The sequence below is a fragment of the Heterodontus francisci genome, chromosome 7, assembly GCF_036365525.1.
Source record: "Heterodontus francisci isolate sHetFra1 chromosome 7, sHetFra1.hap1, whole genome shotgun sequence".
Taxonomy (NCBI): Eukaryota; Metazoa; Chordata; class Chondrichthyes; order Heterodontiformes; family Heterodontidae; genus Heterodontus; species Heterodontus francisci.
Window position 1 is genome coordinate 33,364,051 of NC_090377.1, and position 22,075 is coordinate 33,386,125.

The window sequence follows — 22,075 nt, forward strand, 5'->3', positions numbered from 1 at the left end:
CCTGAATGCCTGCTCCTGCCCACCCGCCGTGACATCATTCCCACTAGGTTTGGGCAAAAGACAGTTCTGCCAAGTGTTAATAAGGCTCCAGAGTTATAATGGCCCAGGTCTCACTTTTAACTCATTTTTTTTCAGAGATACAGCACTGAAACAGGCCCTTCGGCCCACCAAGTCTGTGCCGACCATCAACCACCCGTTTATACTAATCCTATACTAATTCCATATTCCTACCACATCCTCACCTGTCCCTATATTATCCCTACCACCTACCTATACTAGGGGCAATTTCTAATGGCCAATTAACCTATCAACCTGCAAGTCTTTGGCATGTAGGAGGAAACCGAAGCACCCGGAGGAAACCCACGCAGACACAGGGAGAACTTGCAAACTCCACACAGGCAGTACCCGGAATTGAACCCGGGTCGTCGGAGCTGTGAGGCTGTGGTGCTAACCACTGCGCCACTGTGCATGTCCAGATCATGGGTGATTCATGGGTGATTCTCAGCTGACCGGAAGTCTCGAATGTGGTTCGAGTTAAAATCAGAGCTCATTTTTCAAAGTGTTAAACTATTAAGAGAAATATAGCCAGTCATTTCCTTCTCTTTTTTTTCCTGACCTTGACAACCTAGCCTCCACTGGAAGGACCTAGGAATTTCATAGAATCATACAATGGTAATAAGCAGCTGCCAAACCACAGAAATTACTCTCAACAATTAGCCACTAATTAACCTTACAATATGCCTATTTAAGACACACACCCCTTCCCTCCATCCTCCAACCACCTCCACCCCTTCCAAGGGAGTACATGCGCCATGGATTTAAAGAGAAACACCAGCTTTATACTTCTGAGCAACTAACATCATCAATCGTGTTCCAAACACCTGCATGCAACCCTTGGGGCATTAGTTCTTAAATTATATCAGAACAGCATTAAGTAAAAGATAAATTTGCTTTACATTTTAACAGAACTAATTTATTTGGGAGAATAAAAATTTTGTTGAACTATTGTCAAGCTACTGAGGAGGTTTCAGGCAGGTTCAGTTCCTGGAACAGCTGGAACACAGCTTCAGCTGAAACATTGCAACTAGGAGATTGCTGTGCAGCAGATGCTATCATTAAAATAGCAGAAACCATTGCATTGAAGTATTTGTATTTTTTACTTTTAAAAAAAGAAAAGAAAATGCAGCAAATTCACAGTACGTAAAATAGTTTCACTTGGAGGAAGCTAGGTCAACATTTTTTGTTTGACCTTTCAGGACAACCTTAACTGTCTTTCCCAGGTTAATGTTCACTCATCTGCTGCATATTTCAATTTCCCATATTTTATTTTTGATATTTAACATTCATGTTTTTCTTTTTTGCCTCAGCTGTTTGTGTTTATGTTTGTATTGCCCTGATGCAATTAAATGCATTCATGTCACCTAAGCACTGTAAAGTACCTGGAAAGATCATTTAATATGCGAACAACACCTCTTCAGACATCAATATACTTAAACAAGTTAGATGCTTTTGTGAATGTATACTTCACTTTTAAACCCAGTAACAGTTTTAGCATGTGGGAATTAAAGTCTTGGAACTGTAATAACACAAACCTTTATGGAACATTGTTCACTCCTATTAGGAGATATTTTCTATCATATGTACAAGATATTCTATGAACTATAACTGGGGGGAGATGGTGGTATTGTCACTGAACTAGTAATCCAGAGGCCCAGGCTAATGCCCTGGGGACGCTGGTCCAAATCCCAGCATGGCAGCTCTAAATTCAATTAATTAATACAAATCTAAAATTGCAAGCTAGTTTTGGTAATGGTGCTATGAAACCATCCTTGATTGTCATAAAAATACATCTGGTTCACTAATGTCCTTTAGGGAAGGAAATCTGCTGTTCTTACCTGGTCTGGCCGACATGTGTCTCCAGACCTGCAGCAATGTGGTTGACTCTTAACTGCCCTCTGAAATGGCTTAGCAAGTCACTTAGCAAGTCAAAGGCAATTAGGGATGGACAACAAATGCTGGTGATGCCCACATCCCATGAATTTTTTTTTAAAGTTATGATAGCAAAGTGGTTATGTTACTGCACTAGTAATCTAAAGGCCTGGACTATTGATCTGGGGACATGAGTTCAAAACCCACCATGGCAACTGGAGAATTTAAAAAGTCCATTAAATAAATCTGGAATTTAAAAAAATCAGTTGTGGTGACCCTGAAATCACTGGATTATTGTAAAAACTCATCCGGTTCCCTTCCGGGAAGGAAATCTGTTGCCCTTACCCTGGTTTGACCTATATGTGACTGCAGACTCACAGCTTTGTGGTTGGCTCCGAACATCCCTCTGAAATGGCCACGCAAATTACTCAGTGTATTAAAGAGGGAAACTTACCATAACCTTTCTCAAGGGCAGTAAATACTGACCTCGCCACTGATGTTCACATCTCAGGAATGAATGAACAGAAAAAATTGAGAGATTTCAGGAACTTTTGATTTTTTGGGGGGATTGCATTATGTCCAAATGTTAAAACAGTCAGTTTTCACAAGATTGACAAAAAAAAAACTAGAGTGCAACTATTAAAGTTATATATTAGAGCAATTTGTGGAATGCCATCACCAATATGATGAAAGTCAATTATATCTTGGCAAAGCCGTTCGCCAGATTGGCCCACATTCATTTTGAGAACTTAAAGAGATGTGGATTTTAAGCCCACTCCCCAGGTCAGGGTATGAGGGAGGGGAAGGAAAAAGAGGTAGTAAATTTTATTGGCAGGTCTATTTACAAATCATTGATAGGGAAGTTGGTAATACAACTGACCATCTGGGAACACAGAGAGAACAGAGACAAATGAAAACGAGTGACGTTAGGTTTTAAACAAGGCACACTCAGATGTAGGCCTGGGACCCAGAGGTGGAAATTAAAAAATAGGAGCTCTGTTTTTCAGGTAGAAGTAATCTAGAAAGAAAAGTAATGCCAAAAACAAAGAAGTCAGCCCATGAAAGGCATGTGGTTTATTTTTCTCCTTTTTGAGAAGAGAGAGATGAGTTTGTCTTAATTAAGTGTAATCTGCTTTGACTATTACTCTGTGTGTTCATTGTGAAATAATACAGCTTAAAGATTTTTATCTGTCCTCACTTCACCAAGTGTTTCAGTTCACCTTTGGAAAGATTGGAGAAGAATACATGAGGGAATATGTGCAAAATACAATATCTAGTTCGTATCATTATGGAGTTCTATTGAGTTCCAGCATCCCTGAGCTATGGTGTCATATAATTAGATAATGGAAAGTGTAGGCACACTTAAATGTAAGATGCTCAGACCACTTTTGGGAGTGAGTAGCAGACTCAAAACTTGTAACAAATGCTACATAGAGAAAAAAATGTTAAATGGGGGACCTCATCAAGCTATATAAAGTATTAAACTGCAAAAGGTGTTATATAACTAAGGGGAAAACAAATATTATTTTAATTTTACCAGACTGGACGGCACCAATTTAAATCAGTGAAAAATCAATCCAAAATGTATTAGAAAGAATTTCTTTACTCCAAAGTTTTTAAATGTTTGAAATGCTTTTAACGTGCAGTTGGACGTTAGACTGCAGAGTTAGAACACGAGGACTTCAGTGGGTCGAATTGCCTTTTTATGTTTTTAGTTCAATCATGTGATTCTGTTAAGGGGCCTTGCTTTCCCACACAGCCCTCCATGAAAACCAATAGCAAAACAAACTTGTCAAAAATCAAATGTAACAACCTCTGTGAACTCCAGCTGTATACATTAGAAAGAACAACAGACACTGGAGTTTCTTTCAAGGACATAACACATCTCAAGATTCAGATGATGATTTATGTCTTGCGTATTTTCCTATATGTACTTTTTTAACCACATGAACATTCACCAACACACAGAGCAGTTCCCAAAGGAACGTGATGGGTAACTGGTGATGTTTCTACCATTGGAAAAATACCAGACTATTTTAGGTTCAATTATTGGGCTGCACTGACCTTTGACCAAGATTTCAGAACTGTCTAACACTTGATTCCAATTCCAACAAAAGATCATCAACATGAAATGTTAACTTTGTTTCTCTATTTCTACAAATGCTACCTGACCTGCTGAGTATTTCCAGCATTTTCTGTTTTTATTACTTGAATCTATTAGTTTGATACCTTTTATTCTACACACACAGAGAAAATAAGATCCACACTGAGTTGTACCTTCCATGGTGTCATGGGACACTTGATGCTACACTGCCAGTTCTCCTCTGTACACCACTCCATGATCTCTGGCAGGTTATTGCCACCAACCAGGAGTTTTGGTTCTCAACAAAAATGATGTACCTGAACCCCCTGCAGCAAAATCAATCACTTTTGCTATTACCACAGGTTAATAAAATTTTTTATCCCTCCTATCAATGCAGGGTTAGTTGCAAATACTTGCATCTAACTAGAGTGAGAGCAAAATGGCAACAAAGCAGATCATGTGCCTGAAAAAAAAAGACAAGCGATCATAAGAATTCCCAACCAAACAATGCCAGTGGGATTTAACGAGTGAATTTCACCATCAGAATCCTGCTGGATCATTCAGTGTGCAATGGTGCTACTGAACATTTAGGCTGGGATTTTGTGAGGCCCCCTGAGGCGGGGTCGGAGGCGGAGGGCACTGAGTATCGTAATGGATGGCGAGGGGTGGGGGGGCCGAGGACCCCTCGCCTCCCCGACGCCAAGTGATCTTCCCAGGGGCGGGATAGGCCATGATGGCCTTCCTGCCCAGAGGCCAATTGAGGCCCTTAAGTGGCCTATTAATGGCCAATTAAGGGCCTCTTCCCACCACCGCTGGGATCTTGCCAGCAACGGGTGGTTCTCCGTCGCGTGGGGAGGACGCCTTGTGACAATCTGTAGCCCACAAAGGACCCCCACCAGGAACAACTTTACCCCCCCAAGACCCCCTCCCCCGGATTGCATGACCACCTCCCAGCACCTCCTTGTCAAGGCCTTCTGGACTGGCCCCGGCAACCCCACCTCACCAACCTCTGGTCCGTGTTTCCACCACTGGGCTTGGGTATGTGGTCTCAGCAGTACCGACAGTGGCCACCGCTTTTGCTGGCGCCGCCGATACTGCTGAGCTGCCAGCCATCTGATTGGCCGGCAGCTCATGGAGGCAGGGTTCCATTCTTTAAAGGGACAGTATCCCACCTCCTGAAACTTTGATTTAAAAAGACCAGAGGATCGCTTTGGGGGGGGAGGGGGGGCAGGAAAGGGCAGAGGCCGGGATACCTCCGCCTTTCCAGCCCTGCACTGGGAGCCCCACTTCCAGCACAAAATCAATCCCTAAAATTCTAGGTATGGTATGCTACTGTCGGATGTCAATCCTGTTAATCATAATCCAATACTTGCTGGTAATTACTATTACTCCAAAATTTCCACTTAATATTAAAACAACTTTCATTCAGCAATTGACTAAAATCTCATTTAAGACTTTGTTTCAATAAACAAATCCACCATCTTTTTGTTCACGTCTTTGTTATTTAAGTCATATTTGAAGTGGACTTTAGTGCTTTTAACTAACTTACATTGATAGTAGAGTGTATTCTTTGCATCAATATGACACTATTTTAGTCCTGAAACAATAGGGAGTATGTTATCTTTCACGATTATATAAGCAATCTTTTGAGTTACTTATTTAAAAGGAGTTTTAAAAAAGTTTCTTACTAGATTTTTGATTCAAAAAGCATTTATTTTTGGTTTATTTTCAGTCAGGTAATCCATCTTCTACATCCATTAAGAAAACCAGAACCCAGAGGATAAAAGACAACAATTGTTGCAGAACACTTCAAACAAGGGTTTTGCAGGATACAGGTAGGAGGATTTGGCCTATGTAAAGTACTTGCCATCATGAAGCTTTAATTTTCAGAATATTTGTACTTACACAGTAAGTTCTGGTGACATCATTGGGGAGAGAGGAATTTGAGAGTCAGAAAGTACATGGGAGTTTAATTAAAACACAAAGCTGAAATGATAAAGCGCTGAGGTTAAATGACTATCTCTCCTGATGTTGAGTACTCATTACTTAAACACAAACATTTAAAAATAACTGTGGATATTCATGCGAATATTTTTGCAGAGCATTATTTAGACTTTTAAAAAATGAATGGGGATTCTGCTGATCAGAAACTGGGGGCTGGATTTTTGGGTCCCACCAGGAGCAGCAACTGATGCAGCCGGGGATGGAAAATACCAGCGCAGCCGGCGTGCCGGTTACCCCACACCATTCCTGGCACCAGCCGGGTTCACCAGGGTGGGGAGAGGGTGGCCCATGATCCCGCTTGAACCCTGATTAATGCCAATTAAGCCAGTTGAAGAGCTCATTAAGAGCTTGTTAATGGGAAACGCTGAGATTTTTGCAGGGGCAATCGGGCTATTTGCGTTCTCTGGGGCAGACGGGGTGAAGGGAGGCAAGTACACAGTGGGAGCCCCAGAGAATTGCCTGGGCCCCATGAAAGAGTGAACGGCGCAAACGCGTTTGCCCATTGACAAACACATGCCCTTGGCGCAGTGCAGGTGTCAGAGAGAGCGGGCAGTAAGAGTTCAGGCAATGTAACAGGTTGTCACCCACCTGGCATCATGGGGGCATGATAGCAGGAGCCAAGGTTCCAAGGAAAATTGGCCAGCCAGCTGACTACAAGGGAGACAACAGCTGGCAATTGGGACACGACTCTCAGATTTTGGATTCAGTGGTGATGAGGAGCAACACCCTTCTCGGGAAGGCCAGAGCCCCAGAGGGCAGGGGAGAGTGACAAGGGGCAGCAAGAAAATGGAGGCCATACCCTTAGCATAGGATCTACTGGTGAAGACGGAGCTGCCTGAAGATGACCGAGAACCAGTGTTGCTGGAGATTGCAACCAGGCAGATAGTCACTGACATCTGTGCCCTCATCACTGAAGACCTCACACCTCACAGCACTGGTCACCATGCCCTGCCAGTAGCTATCAAACTAACTGTGCCCTTGAACTGCTTTTCTTCTGGCTTCTTCCAAGGATCAGCTGTGGACCTTGGTAGCATCTTACAAATGGCTGCACACCACTACATCTCACAGGTTACTGATACCCTATTTGCCAGAGCCAGACAGTACATTCAGTTCATGACAGATGCGGCCTCGTAGGCACAAAGGGCAGTGGGTTTCTCTGCATTGCTGGATTCCTGCAGATGCAGGGCATCATCAATTTCACCCATGTGGCTATCAAGGCACACAGTGACCGCCCATTCAGATTCATTAACAGGAAGGGCTTCTACTCCCTCAATGTTCAACTGCTCTGAGACCACAACAGCTTCTTCCATGTGTGCTCTCACTTTCCTGACAGCTGCCATGAATCCTTCATCCTCCACCAGTCCAGGTTGCCACATCTCTCTGCTCCATCCCCCAAAGTCCATGGATGGATCCTAGGGGACAAGGGATATCCCTTGAAGAGATGACTACTGACCCCTCTATGAGAGCCCCTTACAGAGGCACGGAGGCGACACAGCCAAAGCCATCTGCTCACCAGAACCACCTTTGAGCAGGTCATCAGGCTTCTGAAGATACAATTCCAGTGCCTGGACCGGTCGGGGGGTAGTAGCAAAACACTCTTGCAAAGGTCTCGCTCATTGTTGTGGTCTGCTGCACTCTCCAAAACATGGCCCTCCAGAGAAGTGTGGACCTTGAGGACGGTGAGGTCCTGGAAGAAGACAGCTTACTGGAGGAAAAGGAGGAGCAGGACATGGAAGAGAAGGCCGAGGCGGAGGATGCAGAACATCGTGGTGCTCCGGCTGCAGAAGGAGGTGGCTGGGCATGGCACGGGGCTCAAAGATCTCGTCAGGATACCACAGTGTCAGAAATCATCTTATTCAGGAATGTTTCAACTGAGCTCCTCTGACCCAGGAGGAACAGCATGTTATATAACTCACTCTGAGGTGCCTGTGCTAACACTTCCATTTGACGACGTAGCCTGGAATATGTAAACTCTTAACAGTAATGAAGGATGCACATCTGTCCAGAGGTTTTGGCATCACTGTTGAGGAACCCTTGATCTCCTTCACCATCTTTTTTGTTCTGTCATCAATAAATGGAGTCTCACATGTGTGGCTTCAAGTGTCATTATTTATATTGTGCTCAGAAAGGAAAAGACTGCAAAGTTACAGGAAGAAGTCACCCCAATGACCCACTCAGTGATCCGCGTGACAGAGTGGCCTTCATGTTCGGCCACTTCTATGTGGTTCTGCCCTTGTGGCCTTGGAGGATGCAGAGGCAACCTGCTCACTTGTGGCTGATATGCACCTGGATGTCATCCTCATGGTGGAGGTGCCCAGTGGGGGTGAGGGGGGGCGGGGGGCGGCATCTCCAGAGGCTGCTGCACCCGCATCATCGCAGGGGCAGCCTCCATCATTTGGCTTGCTGCACAGATGTTCCCACTATCAGGGGAGCCAAGGAGACCAAGGATGATGAAGGCACTCCATGAGGGGTGGCACGCTCGTCCTCCTTAGTGATATCCTCAGCCCTTGGCTGGCGCTCCAGATACTGGAGGAGAGTATCAACTGGGGCACAATTGGCATCCCCTCCAAACATCTCTGAACCATCAATGCCATTGACTGATCCAGGCTATATAGTGTAGCGTGTATTTTGTGCACGTCAGTGCACATTTCCTGCATGTACTCCAAGTGCTGCTACATATGGTTCACAATGATGTTGGCCACTCTTTCAATGAAGGAGCTGTTGCACTCAAAGCCCTGAGCCATTGTGGCACACATGAACTGGATGGACTCCTCCATTCTCTGCCTATGACCCCACATTGCCTCAGTGAACTCCGACATGTGGGAGCACATCTGCTGCTGGTCTAGGTACAACCTCCTTTCCAGTGACTCCTGAGGCCCTGCATCTGTGCCCAGCTGAGCAGTGCTGTGTCTGTCCTCCCTCCTCCATGGGGAACTTATCACACTTGCCTCTGCCTCTGGCACCTCCTCCTGCACACCTGTTCCATGGTCCTCAGCCAGTGCCATCCAATCTAAACACACACAAGGACCCACCAAGGTGAGTGTATCTGCACTTGTAAGGTGTGACGGTGCTTCTTTGGATCTTTGCTTGTCATCTTGGCCTGGTGTTGTAGAGGGAGAAGGTCTTCTTGGGCTGATGTCTGCATGTGTAGGAGACACAAGATGTGATCATGACAGTTAACCTGGAGAGCAGAATTTTTGCAGTGTTAAGATTTCCCAATATAACTCAGTGTTCGACATGCTGTCGGACAGGGTGGAGTGCAACGTACCCCCTTAATGAGTGCAATGCCCTCTCTAATCACTATCTTCACCATGAGTGCCCATTTTGCCAGAGCCAACTTCCTCACGGTCTGTGATCCTCCAACACCAGGCCAAGATGACCAGCATAGATTCAAAGAAGCACCGTGATGAGTTTAAACGGGCCTGCACTTGAGTTGGCCCTCCTCTGTTCCCACCCCTGCAGTCGCTAATTGACGGCCAAACCCGTATCCATATCAATTAAGTTGTCCCCCCCCCCCCCCACTCCCAACCACCCCATGAAACTCGGGCCCATTTCTATTTTGCCCTGGGGGCAGGTTCGCAACCCGGAAACCGTCCCGAATTCTGTTTCCCACCCTCAGTTCAAAAATCCAGCCCTGGGAATTTACAAATGCTGATGAGAACTAGGAACCTTGTTACTAGACATGTATTGGCATCAACATCAACATATATAGAAATATGCTGATCATTTTTTCACCTACCTAGGGAGGTTATGCTTCAGCTATACAGGGCATTGGTGAGACCACATCTGGAGTACTTATTTAAGTACTGGTCTCCTTATTTAAGGAAGGATGTGAATGCGTTGGAAGCAGTGCAGAGAATGTTTACTAGACTAACACCTGGAATGGGCGGGCTGTCTTACGAGGAAAGATTGGACAGGCTAGGCTTGTATCCACGGGAATTTAGAAGAGTGAGAGGCGACTTGATTGAAACATATAAGATCCTGAGGGGTCTTGACAGGGTGGATGTGGAAAGGATGTTTCCCCTTGTGGGATAATCTAGAACTAGGGGTCACTGTTTAAAAATAAGGGGTCGCCCATTTAAGACAGAGATGAGGAGACATTTATTCTCTCAGAGGGTCATGAGTCTTTGGAATTCTCTTCCTCAAAAGGCATTGGAAGCAGTCTTTGAATATTTTTAAGGCAAAGGTAGATAAATTCATGATAAGCAAGGGGGTGAAAGGTTATCGGGGGTAGGTGGAAATGTGGAGTAATCAGTTCATGAACTTATTGAATGGTGGAGCAGGTTCGAAGGTCCGAGTGGCCTACTCCTGCTCCTAATTCGTATGTTCGTATGTACCTAGTTGCAAAGGAACTGCTGGACAGTTGCGGATACCTAATACACAGAACAGTAATGTGCAGATTTAACACAGGTACATGCAATTTTTTCCCCAAAAATATACTTTATTGATAAAATTTGTAAAAATACATTACATAACAGTTCAAATTTGGCATTACATAAAGTGCAATACAGACCAGTTTCTTGCAATACAGTACATGAGATGCCTCACCACACTTGGCATTCCAGCTTATACTGAAAACGTATATTAACATTTCATGTCAAACATTCCCTGGTGCATACAGTCCAAGGGGTTTTACACAGGTTTCAGCCCCTCAGTATACTATAGCAGGAGAACCTTAAACAGTGGCCTTTCCCCATTGACCCTTTGCGGCGGCTGCTCCAAGCTTCAGTGCGTCCCTCAGCACATAGTCCTGGACTTTGAAATGTGCCAGTCTGCAACACTTGATCATTGACAGATCTTTGCAGTGGAAGACCAGCAAGTTTCAGGCAGACCAAAGTGCGTCTTTCGTTGAGTTGATGGTCCTCCAGCAGCAGTTGATGTTTATCACAGTGTGCATCCCTGGGAACAGCTCGTAGAGCACTGAGTCCTGCATTACGGAGCAACTGGTACTTTCAAATTGTAATTTTGACTTTAGCAACCAGGATACAAAGTCAAGGTTCACAAATGTGATTTTTGTGAGTCTTCCACAGAATATCACACATCACAGTGAAGCCCAATGCTAATTCACCTAATATACATGGCAGCAGACATCACTGAATAGCAATCAGGAGGAGAAACGTTGGTTGATTTTCCCTCTCAGAGCCTTAGGGCCCTAACACCATTTGGGACCTTCTTGGTCTGTATGGTTAAATTCAATGCTTGGATGTGCCTTTGCCAACCAATCCATTGGGAGATTTCCAGATTTAGCTTTTCTGTAAAGCCATGTGTCACTTTCATCTGTTTTTATTTTCCTAATGGAAGGAATACAGTTTTTGTTCAGCTACAAATACTTGGAGGCATTTTCATCAAATCGTTTCTTCATATGAAACTAATCCACTCTTATGTAGCACAATCACAAACCTGGCCCAATAAAAGGTGCAAAGCAGTGCCATTCGGGTGAAATTTGAGCTACATTCAGTTTTAAATTGATTAGCCAGAAAGATCAAAGTGACCACATCAAGGACGTACTTCTGAAAGAACCAAATAAAACCCTAACAACCTTAGTCAGCAGTGCGTATAACTTAATATATACATAAGAATGTGCATACGTGTATATAAACAGAGGTATATGCATTACTTACATAGGGTTCAAATTGACTTCTTTATAGATTACAATAACATGTTAAGATGCCCTACTGTTCACATCTTCTAGCATCTGTTTCTCTGCATTTAAGATTGTTGCTTTGTAGCAGCAAATCTCAGGGAAATGTTTCTGGCTGTTAGCCTGCAAGGCAAAATAGATGAGAGGCACTGTCAGACTCAGTTAAAGTGGAGACCTAACGATAATTGTTTGCAATTTAATTTCAAACAGTGATATAAGTTATAATCGAGCCATATTTATCCATCAAAATTCCTGTTGGGTTCACAAAACTATGTCTTTCTTTGTACTCCACATATGCAGAAAGCAGTACAGGTACTAGGCTAGGTCACAAAAGATGCCAAATTTAAAGATTGCATGAAAATCTACTCGAGTGTATTGCTATGAGATCCAAATAGAGTGAAATTAGTCAATCTATAACAAATCATTAAGCACAAATCCCTATCATTACAAGGTAGGTGTGATCATAACTTGAGCATGCATATAATTTGCCCATTGGCTCACTGACCGTACTCTAGGTACAATTTATCTGAATGGTGGAAATAAACGTTATCATTTCCAATTGTAAAAAACTGAATTTATGTTTTAATGTAATCATGAGTCCAAATCCTAGCAAATTAAACAGCCAGACTCATTCGATGTCATGACTGAAAAGGTCGCCCTTCCCATATTTGCCATCAGTTACAAAACCAGGAGACATAGAAAATAGAAAAGTTCAAGACGAGCGATAGCATCGTTTTTAAATGCTTACAATGAAATTGATATATATTTCTTTTTCTCTATTTTTCTTTGAAATGGTTCTGAATTTTTTGCAGCTCTGAACGAAGATTAGGAGAGAGAGGAGTTGTCTGGGGTAGGTCAACAGCTCTGTTATAATTGGAAATCAGCACCATGCAGTTTTAGGTTGTTGGCATTAATTTAACACCACAGGGTTATGTAATTATGGCACGATGCCACCATTTTTAATGTTTTTGTTTTGTTTCCTTAAATTTCCTCGTTTTTCTGATCGTATTGACTCACGTTGGAATTTAATTCTGTAAGTGGCAGCAGCCCTTTAGCACATCAACCGTGAGCTCATTCTTCTTGTTGCCCTTGTCTTTCCAGGTGGTAGAGATTGGGTGCTGTCGAAAAAACTTTGTGAGTTACTGCAGTGGATCTTGTAGATAGTACATACTGTAGTCACGATGCACCGGTGGTGGAGAGAGTGAATGTTTCAGATTGTAAATGGTGCACTAATCAAACAGACTGCTTTGTCCTAGATGGTGTTGAGCTTCTTGAGTGTTGTTGGAGATACACTCATTCAGGCAAGTGGAGAGTATTCCATCACACTCCTCACTTGTGCTTTTTAAATGGTGGACAGGCTTTAGGGAGTCAGGAGGTGAGTTACTTGCCACAGAATTTCCAACCTCTTGTAGCCGCAGCATTTGTATTATATGGCTGGTCCGGTTAAATTTCTGGTCAGTGGTGTCCCTACTATTCTTCCTCCCTACAACACAACCCCCACCCCGCCATGATGTTGATGGTGGGGAATTCGGCTATGGTAATGCCGATAATTGTCAAAGGGGCGGTGGTAGGCTCTCTCTTGTTTGAGACGGTCATTGTCTTTCACTTGCGTGGCACATATGTTACTTGCCACTTATCAGCCCAAACGTGAATTTTGTCCAGGGCTTGCTGCATACGAGCATGGGCTGCTTCATTATATGCAGTCATCAGCAAACATTCCCAGTTCTGACCCTATGATGGAAGAAAGGTCATTGATAAAGCAGTGAGGATGGTTGGACCTGATAAACTCTTGGGGCTGAAATAATTGACCTCCAACAATCTCAACCATTTGCCTTTGTGATAGGCCTGACTCCAGCCAGAGCAGAGTTTTCCCCTTGATTTCCAGTGACTACAACTTTACTAGGGCTCTTTGATGCCGCACTCAGTCAAATGCTACCTTGATGTCAGGGGTAGTCCCTCTCACCTCACCTCTGGATTTCAGCTTTATTGTCCATGTTTGGGCCAAGTCTGTACTGAGGGTTGAAGCTGAGTGATCCTGGCAGAACCCAAACTGAGCATCAATGAGTGGGTTATTGGTGAGTAAGTGTTGATTGATAACACTGTCAACTACACTACGCCTTCCATCACTTTGCTAATGATTGAAAGTTGATTGATGTGACAATAATTGCCTGGATTGGAGTTGTCCAACATTTGTGGGCAGAACATACCTGGGCAATTTTCAGTATTGTCCAGTAGTGCCAGTGTTGTAGCTGTACTCGAACAGCTTGGCTGGAGGTGCAACTAGTTCTGGAACACAAATTTTCAGTATTACAGCCAGAATGTGTTTGAACTCATGGCCTTTTCTGTATTCAGTGCACTCAGTTGTTTTTTGGTATCATGTGGAGTGAATCGAATTGGCTTAAGACCGGTTTCTTTGATGGTGGGGACCTCAGGAGGAAGCCAAGATGAATCATCCATTTGGCACTTCTGGCTGAAGTTTGTTGCAAATCCTTCAGCCTTGTCTTTTGCATTCACGTGCTGGGCTTCGCCATCAGTGAGGATGGAGATGTTCATGGAGCCTTGTCCTACCATTAGTTGTTAAATTGTTTACCACATTCATGATTGGCTGTGGCAGAACTGCAAGGCTTTGATTTGATCCATTGGATATGGGATCACTTAGCTCTGACTAGACATGCTGCTTCAACTGATTAGCATGTGGGTAGCCCTGTGTTGTAGCTTCACCTGCTTGGCACCTCATTTTTAGGGATGGCTGGTGCGGCTCCTAGCATGCTCTTCTACTCTCCTCATTGATCCAGAGTTGGTCCCCTAGCTTGATAGTAATGGTGGAGTGAGCGATATGCCAAACCATGAAGTTACATAATGTGCTGGAATATAATTCTGCTGCAGCTGATGGTCTACAGTGCTTCATGGATGCCCAGTTTTGAGCTGCTAGATCTGTTCTGCTTCTGTCCTATTGAGCATGGTGGTAGTGCCTACCAACATGATGAAGGGTGTCCTCAGTGTGAAGATGCGACTTCATCTCCACAAGGACTGTGCAGTGGTCACTCCCACCAATACTGTTATGGACAGATGTATCTGTGACAGGTAGATTGGTGAGGATGAGGCCACGTAGGTTTTTCCCTGGTGTTGGTTCTCTCACCACCTGCTACAGGCTCAGACTGGCAGCTATGTCCTTCAGGACTTGGCCAACTCAGTCAGTAGTGGTGCTACTGATCCAATCTTGGTGATGGATATTGGTGTTCTGGCACTCAGAGTACATTCTGTGCCCTTGTTACACTCAGTGCTTCTTCCAAGTGATGTTCAACTTGGAGGAGCACTGATTCATCAGCTGAGGGAGAGTAATTAGCAGGAGACTTCCTTGCTCATGTTTGACCTAATGCCATGAGACTTCATGGGGTCCAGAATCAATATTGAGGACTCCCAGGACCTCTCCCTCCCCAGGGTATATTTCTTTTTATAGTTGACATGTTATTTCATCATCACAACCAAACTCACTTTTGCCTTCAGCTAATGTCCCCGTAAATGTAGTTTGCAGTGGCAGTTATTAACTACCAATCAAGATTGAGAACCGTGGCTGATTTGTTTCTCTCTGTGTTGCCTAACTTAGGAGAACTGTGGCAAATTGTAGTCACCCTACTGTCACCGTAGCAGCTTATCAACCAACTCACTACAGATAACAACTGCAACAACAACAACAACTTGCATTTATATAGAAGCTTTAACATAGTAAAGACTGAGAATTGAACCTGGAATCTCACTGGCTGATACTGCTTCATATCAGAGATCATGTTGGATTTATACACTGAGCTATTGGAGGATTGTAAGCAGAATGAAATTGGTAGTAGAAGAATTCTCCCCTCTGGCGAAGTGAGTACATTTTTTCCTCGTCTTCAAAAGTCTCCTGAACTCCCTTCTCTTCCACCAAGTCTAACATTTCTCTTACCTCCAGTTTCCTTTGATTAGTCTCCATTCTTTATTTGAATACAAAGACTCACCATTACCTTCTCAGGGCATCAAGGGGTGGGTAATAAATGTGGCTTTGCCAGTATTGCTCATATCCCTAAAGCAAATTAAAAAATGAAACTGTCCTCCCCTTTTCTTAGGTGCCTTGAAATATTTCATTACATTAATGTTGTTTAATATGACAATTCGCTGTTATGGTTGGTTTACTAACACTATACACCCACCCCTTTTTGAAGCTGGCAATCAAATATGATGACAGCAGCTTTTAAAAGTTTGGAATTTTATTTTGAGCCAATATATTTAGAGCCAAATATTGTTTACAGGGTGACTACACATTATCTTTTTCAAGTGTGATTCCAATAGTAAATTCTTTACGTTGAGGCATAAAACTAAAGCTAAACTCAATTTCTCAGTGGTCCCTGGTTTTCCTCATACAATTACCCTAAAAGTTGTTGAAATTGGGATTTGTTTGAACCAATTGGTGAATAGTTTCCACTTGTGAGCTATTCTAAATAATTGAATAACCACAAGCTAGGCAGAAATCAGTTTCCTGTGCTACAGGCAGGAGGCAAATAGACCTAGATGTTGCAATAGTTTTCAATGAAGCCTCTGTACAGCCAAGACAGTCCATTTAATCAGGAAATAATGGCAATCATTTAGGGATTTAAAGAGGACCCTTGCTATCATTAAAAAGAAATTTATTGAGGAGTTAAAAATAATTATGATTAACTTCAATGTCCCTTATTTCTTTCTTTTAACAGTGAGTTCAAAGAACATTGTTTGGAGGAAGGAAAGGAGCCCAAATGAGTGAGATCATCAGACAAAATCATTTACTTTGGGGCCAGTAATACTATGGGGACCACCAATATATTATAGTGAGACACAGGGCAAGCAGACCTGAGTTAAGGTTGCTAGCTGACGTATTGCTCCCTACCCAGCAGCAGCAGAGCTCTGTACATGCAAGCTTCATCTGCAGACATCTGAATAACAGTTAAATTTCAATGCTAGCTGAGAGCCAACCAGCCCATCTGCTTTCTACTAATATTAAGAAGATTGAAACTTTACTTTGAAGCGGTTGCAGCTTTATTGTTGAAAGCATGAAGTCAAAATAATGTGAGCTAAACACAGCTATGTGAGCAGTGGTTTCAGTAAAAGATCAGGCATTACAATTGAATGGTCACTATGTGAGGTGATTAGTTAAAAATAAACAAAATCCACAACGTATCAGAAAAATAAAACAATTCATAGCCCCCAGTTTTCAGGAAAACTGTCACAATTTAACACTTAAAAGTTGTTTCTAATGGGAGACTATGATTGTATTGTACAATCTTTAATAAAGATCATTTTGATATTTGTGAATGTCACCATATTAAATATTCTATTTTGTCCTTGTCTAAGACCTTGGTTAGGCCTTGGTTTGAATACTGCGTTCAGTTTTGGTCTCTTCATATGGTGGGTGATATTGAGGTTTTGGAAAGGTGCAGGAGTGAACCACAAGATTAATTCACAGTTTAAAGCATCTTATTTAATAAGATAGGCTAAAAGAGCTGAGTCTCAAAGCATCAGAGAAGCCTAGACTTAGGGGTGATTTGTTCAAGGTTCATAAGATGATGATTGTAGATTGTGTTTATACAGACAATTTGTTCAACTAAATAAATTAGGAAGGACAAAGATTCACAATCTCAAGTTATGTAATGACAGAATTAGGGTAGATGTTAGGAGGTGATATTTTTCCCAGACGGGCTCCAGAATGGGTTGCTGGCCCGTGCAATGAATCATTATTTGTTGATTTCCTGTAAGTGAGAGCTGGGCCTGGTGCTGGCTAGGGTGGAAATCACCTCGTGTAAGACGTCCAAGAACACACAAGAACACAAGAAATAGGAGCAGGATGGCCCATCAAGCCTGCTCCGCCACTCAATACAATCATGGCTGATTTTAGGCTTCAACTCTACTTTCCTGCCCACTCGCCATGTCCCTTGATTCCCTGAGAGACCAAAAATCTGTAGGTACTGTACAACACTAATCAGGGCCAGAGTGGTCACCTGGACTAGTTTTGATTGGAGAGGATATTTCCAGATTTTCTTTTCTCTAATTGGCCTGGGTTTTTATTCATTTTTTTGCCTCCCTAAGAACTGACATGGTTCCCAGGTGGGGTGGGAAGTGTGTGCATATAGTGATACATAAGGAATCACAATTATATGGGACAGGCTGCATGGTTCAGTTGGTCTTTGCCTGTTTGCCATTTCTCATATCTTCAGACTTAGAATATATAATGAACAGGAATCTGTGATGCAGAGTAAAGAATAGCTGAAGCATACAGCTTCCAAAAAGCTAAATATAAAAGCCATAGAAAATGGGATAGGAGTTATTTATAACCAGTAACAAACTCAAGTTCAAATAACATGTACATAAATAGTTGAAACTATGCTTTTGAGGTTTACAGTATCATCTAAATCTCTTAATTGACTTTCGATCTCTTCATATCTACTTTGTTTTGCTCAAGAGTACTATGGGTTTAATACAGTATCACCGTGGGTCTCTGAAAGTATTTGCGACAGAAAATTATTTACCTTAGTAGTCAATGTTTCCTTGCCCAATTTATGCATAACTTAGAATTCAATGTTACAGCAGTATTGCAGAATAATCTATACTGAAACACTGGCAGTTACATAGATCATATCTGTAAGGCTCCTCTCATCTGGCCTCAATATATTTTGCTTGTTTCACCTCACAGAACTGTATAATACCAACTTTAATGTGATAAAGGCTATGGTGTGGTGCTTCTATACTCAGCTGCCAGGTTCATGTTGGTTTAGAGCTCACATTTTCTGGTTAAGTGGCTCTGCTTACTGTAGCCTATCTCCCTCTGCTCTCCCTGTGTGAAAACCAAGGCTGTTTTTGTTGAGTAATTCTTTGCTCACATCACACAAGGAGTCACGCATCAATCAAATCTGATGCTGACTTGTCGAACTTGTTTCTCCAGCATATTTTTACATTGCATGCATTTTCACTCATAGCAAAAGCATATATAACACAATCTATTGAGACATGACAAGATTAATGACAAAACTGAATATGTTCCAGCAAGCAACAGGACAATATGGCAAGACAGTAGCATATGTGATATGTTATTTTTCAATTTTAAGGGCTATTCATTGAATCCTCATGATCAGGTCTGTGACATCAAAAACATTCATAGTTATCGATTTCCTTTTATATTAAATTTATCAATTTTGAGATTGTTTTTTCTGCAGCAGTTTTTTTTTTAAAAAGCTAGGACATAATATTTTAGTCTCTTTTAGAAATAAATTATGACTAACTTGTTCAAAAGCAAAATTCTGCAGCTGCTGGAAATGTGAAATAAAAACAGAAAATTCTGGAAATACTCAGCAGGTCTGGCAGCACCTGTGGAGAGAGAAACAAAATTAACTTTTCAGATCATTGACCCTTCATCAGAAGGGTCATCAACATGAATAACTTGTTTCTGGTTTTGTGACTTTCTTTAGATCCAGCTTTAAAACACCATGGCAATACAAATTCAGTTACTCTTCCATATCTTACAAGAAGGAAGCCATGGAATACATTTTGAATGCCAGCAAGTTAGTGTTCCACCTGCCCACCCATGGCAAAATGAGACCTGGCTGATTTTAATAGCTATGCCTCATTTAAATCCCACTTGCCGAACTCCCACCCAATTTGGGCAGAACGTGGCGGAAAATTGCTTGGCTCTAGAGGATCCAAACTGCATATGCAAAGAAGGAAACTGCCAGCTTTGGACAGGTGTCCTTGCCGCCTACTCAGGCGAGCAGGTTAAAATTCAGAATGGTGAGCTCCTGTCAGATTTCCAGTGGGTAAGTTACCAGGGTGATTTTAACTGCCCACCCACATTATTTCCATCACACAGGTAGGGTTAAAACCACCCCCAAAATTTTGAAAGCTAAAATTTTATTTTATTGTTCTACATCTAACCAAATGGATCTTTTGGTGGCAGATAACATTTTCCATTAGGTAGCCTACTGGACAATTCTGATAAAATATATAGTTGTGCAGCCTATATTTCAACTAGAATGTTCTAATTTATTTCAAGGCTCAGTGAACTGATTAAATTACAAGATGAAACAAAATAGTTCTGTATTGCTGAAAACCGAGACATTTTGTCGAAGCTTTTCGTCTTGCACTCATCAGGGCAATCACAAGAATACCAATGTAAGGGAAGCAACAAATGTATACTATATGAGAAGAGAGTACTGATTGGTTGGCATGTCGACTCTGTTTGGTAGAGGTGTTGCCATGGAAAATGCACCAGTTTATGGTGACCGACAGTTAACACACACATTAATACACAGGGCCCTGTGCTTTGCAGACAGAAAGAACATGTACACACATTACGCCTGTTTCAGCTAAATAAAATAAGAGACAGCCATTCGCTGGTTTATTCCTCAGGGCTATGCCTTGACTAATTAGAGTCAAGCTGCCTGGTTTAAATTTCAAACAAAGCTTGGCAGTTAACTGTCAGTCACCATAAACTGGTGCATTCTCCATGGCAACGCCTCTACCAATCAAAGTCGACTTGTCAACCAATCAGCATTCTCTTCTCATATGGTATGAATTTGTTGCTTCCCTTATGTTGGTATTCATGCGAATTGTCCTGGTGAACGCGCGATGAAAAGCTTTGACAAAATGTCTGTTTTCAGCAAAATATTTCAATTTAATCATTATACCCATTGACAGATACACCATCCTTTTTTTTAAAGTTTGGGGTCCTTTTGTGGAGCAACCACCAGCTTTAAAGATCCATAGTTAGGCCACTCACTGCCAATATAAATTGATGGTGTAAGCCATGCAGTCCACACATTTGTACTTCAAAATTTCTATTGGGATCGTACAAAAGCATAGGACTCTAATTTGCATATTTGAACATCCTCACAAATAAAGACAAGTAAGTATGCTGTTCATCCATTTACAGGCCCTGAAAATTGCATCACGCAAACCTTGGATACCTAATGAGTGCTTAAAGATTGCCCCTCAATTTTCCTCTACCAGCTGCCTGTTTTTCAAGTGAGAAAAGGTGAACATAAGTTGAAATTTACCCCAAATTGCTCTTCTAGTTTCTTACAATACCTTATTTGAGTCTTTGATACTGAGTTTAACCAAAGTGCCCATTTACACTGCAGTTTTTTTGTGTAGCACCTTCACAGTTGAATTTGTTTATTGTAACAACAGCAACACCTTGGATTTATATCACACCTTTAATATAGAAAAATGTCCCAAGCTGCTTCACAGTTATAATCAGACAAAAATAGCTGTTGAACCAAAGAAGGAGAATCAGGAGGTGGCCAAAAGCTTGGTCAAGGAGATAAATTTTGGAGAAGGTCTTAAAGGAACAGAGGGTTTTGAGAGACAGGGTGGTTTACAAAGGGAGTTCTAGATGGTTGAAGGCACAGCTGCCAACTTATGGATTTACCTGCGAGAGGCAGCGGACTTGCAAGGAAATGCACTGGAGAGGGAGAGTATAAATCCAGCCTGAGGTTCGGGGCATAGGTTTGGTACCCAGATGTTGGGATCAAATGCAAATTCCAACCCTGCATCGTGTCGGGAAGAGTCACCCAACAATGATTTTTGGCGACCTGGCCGAATAGTGGCTGGAGGGCACTCGCTATCCAATTAAAGATGGTGGGTGAGCTCCCTGGAGGCCAATACAAGGCCCTCCAGAGATGACACATTGGCATCTCCACCATCCAATGGTACGAGCTGCTGATGTCTGCAGTGAGAGAGAGAGAGAGGACACCTCACAATGGAGGCGCCCTCTGAAGACCAGGTAAATTCAATTTGATTTTAAAATGGCCACAGCTGCCAGACCATGAATGTAGAGGGGCAACCCAACAAATGGGTAGCCAGCAGCCGCAGCTGGTGCCATGACAGATGTGGGGTGGTTCCATAGCGGGATGAAGTGCTGCAACATCCCACCCCCGTCTCCCGCCTGGAGGCCACTTCCTCTCACTGATCATGTTTCAGCTAGCATGTGGGCCTGCCTGATGTCTGGAAAATTCCAGTTGACACATGAGCAGGGCCTTAATAGGCCCTTAATTACTACAATTGGCTATCCACTGCGTGCAGGCGAGTAACTGTTGCACCCCAGGCCCGGCTTTCTCGAAGATGGCCCAGGGCGGGATGGTGTGGACCAACAGGCACTCTGGCTGGTGGTGCAAAATTCAAGGCCCACCCATCTCTGGTCCTGCTCCCATCGGCCTTGAAAAATCCTGCCCTTGATGTTTCCAGAGGGTTGAGGATGCGGCACTTAAACAGCAATAATCAGCTCATCGATGCTCAGTTTGGCTCCGCCAGGACCACTCAGTTCCTGACCTCAGAACAGCCTTGGTCCAAACTTGAGAAAAAGAGCTGAATGCAAGAGGTGAGGTGAGAGTGACTGCTCTTGACATCAAGGCAGCATTTGA

The 22,075-nt window shown here is 42.8% G+C and overlaps 1 long non-coding RNA gene across 3 annotated transcripts in view; it reads left to right on the forward strand.

The window, feature by feature from the left end:
* Nucleotides 1–16,853, forward strand: part of LOC137371919 (uncharacterized) — a 139,854-nt gene extending 123,001 nt beyond the window's left edge. For 2 of the 3 annotated variants that reach the window (XR_010975313.1, XR_010975312.1), the window contains exons 3-5: nt 5,745–5,847; nt 15,265–15,524; nt 16,382–16,853. This is a non-coding gene — a long non-coding RNA (uncharacterized lncRNA). Of the gene's footprint in view, nt 1–5,744; nt 5,848–12,469; nt 12,510–15,264; nt 15,525–16,381 lie in introns of those variants that run through there. The other variant, XR_010975314.1, reaches the window with a different exon arrangement.
* The last annotated feature ends 5,222 nt before the right edge of the window (nt 16,854–22,075 follow it).